The sequence below is a fragment of the Pinus tabuliformis genome, chromosome Q, assembly GCF_031772625.1.
Source record: "Pinus tabuliformis cultivar Carrire ecotype Pingquan chromosome Q, CPIR1, whole genome shotgun sequence".
Classification (NCBI taxonomy): Eukaryota; Viridiplantae; Streptophyta; class Pinopsida; order Pinales; family Pinaceae; genus Pinus; species Pinus tabuliformis.
Genome location: NC_142296.1, coordinates 947,434,393 through 947,436,818, shown reverse-complemented (window position 1 = coordinate 947,436,818; position 2,426 = coordinate 947,434,393).

Genomic DNA, 2,426 nt, shown 5'->3' with positions numbered 1-2,426 from the left:
TGTGCTTTTTACACATTCGTTTCACTTTTTCCAAGAGGTTGAATTTCATCTACAGTTTGACCTGATTTGACTTTTTACCTATTTAAATATGTAATTGAGAATGTAATCATTTAACCGAGATGTAATTATGCTAGATGAAATTCAAATGAGGTAGATACATGCTAGTAAGTCTTTTGTTTTGGTCAAATGAATCAGTTTTACTATATAGAGGGTTTGTTTTAACCTCCCTAGTCATTAGGGAACAACTCCACAAGCCATGGATTCAACCCCTCAGAGTGGGGATATTTTTTTTGGTCTTTATGTATCATTTTCTCAGTGATAGAACAGGTTGGACATCAAAAGTGAGAATTTTGTAGCTTGTACTTCACTCAACTAATCAAAGGAGCAGTTGCAACTATTATTCAGGAATTCATGTGCAGTGAGTTTATGATGTTGTTTTATTTCTATGTTATTTTCCTATGAATCAATACATCTCTCTTAAACATGCTTAGCTTCTTCAATGATTTTCCTTGTAGTTTATAAGAATAATTCTTTGTTGTAAAGCTCTGTTTTGGTGGAAAATCTTTTATGTGTTCTTTCTTCTTGATTAATGAATTCATGGTACACATGCTCATTAAGACCTTGTAAATCTCTTCAAACCCTACACTACATTGAATAAACTCTCAGATCCATCACAAGGCATTGCTACCTTGCTCCTCCATATGCTTGCTACTGTAACCCTTTGAGGCCTAGACCTAGCTATCTATTTCTCATCCCTGATCCAACAACAAAAAAAAACCCTAGAATTCCAAAACCTACCTGTGTTGAACATATCTAGCCTAAAATCCATTGTTTTCCAGTCAATCATTGGCTGTGAAATCATAGAGAGAGCCCTCTATGGTTTGGTAGGGCTAACTACCAAACTGAAAGCTTGGTTTGTGGTTACCTCCATCGATTCCTCTCAGCCTGGGAGGATAACATGACTAATATTTCAGTTGAAGCAGTGAGACAATTACTTGTTCATTCAAGTTATTTTTAGTGAGTTGAAGTAGTGACACTGTTAATTGTTAGTTCGAGTTATTTTAAGTGAGGATATTTTTAGGAAATTCATAAAAATCTTGTCAAGATATGTTTAATAAATACTTTAAAATCTTAAATATTTTTAGAAACAATTAATATTAAGCAAATATAAATTATATCTAAAATTTATTTGATAATGAAAAACAAACAATTAACTATTAGTTTACGTTATTGGAATAGCAATTTTTAGTTGTTGGATTCAATATCACATGGTTCAGATTAGTATTTGAGTTTGACAACAATAAATTTGATTGGAATTCAAATATCTCCATAAAATTTGAATAAAATTAATTATTAAATTGAAAATATATATATAGACACACATACATAAACAATTAAGTTTATATTATAGGTTTTTTTTTATGAATGTAACTACTCTTATTATACTTGCTACAAGTATGGTATTACGCATGGTATTACCCATTTAGTTTTTCTTTGATTGCATATTAGTTTGTCTTGAGCCAAAAATTTGCGGCATATCCATTGTCTAACATTAGGAATTCTTTTTTTGTTAATTTTTTTATTTAAATTTATTTATTTGTAAGGTGATTGGCTAAGGTCTTATTATGGGTTGTTTATTAAATTCAATTTCTATTAGTTACTATTTTTTTGTTTTTTTGATTTATTTCATTTTTATCTAACTTTTTTATTTTTATTTTATTCCTTTTTCTATTATTTACATTTTCATGAATTATTGTTTTTTTTTTCAATTTAAGATGATTTATTTTATATTAATAATAAATTAATTATAAAAAAGTATATATATTAATAAAAAATAAAACACACGTGGCCGTGAGCTGGAGGACGGCAGGGTTACTCCAAGACATGGCTATCATCCTGAAGCGAATAGATTATAGAATCATCAGTCATGTAAAGAGAGAAGGAAACAAAGCTGCAGACTTTCTGGCAAACTGGGGATGCAAAGAAGGAAAATTGGATAACATGTGGCCAACAGTAACGAATAAACCGGGAATGGAAATGCTCAGCTCAATAATCACTCAGGATAATGAACATGCAAGCAATAAGGAGAAGGGGGAAGAACCCCCGATCGGGGTGGTTAATATGATGAGACGGGAAGGCAGTACAGGGACGCGGGGTGGCAATTATGAGCCACCTTACAGCAGGAGCTCGCGGCAGGTGGATGACAAGGTAGGTGGACTGGGCATCATGTTAAATTGCAGACGGAGGAATAAACTCAAACACGGAGGTGGTGGAGGTGACGGCGGAACGGTGATGGGACAAGGACCAGGACGCACAAGGGATGGCAGAGGAGGAGTGGGCTCTTATGGTGAATGCAGGCGGCAGAGAAAGGTGGTACAACAGATCAGAGGAGGGTGGCAGGTAAGCGGGAATAGATACGGGTGGAG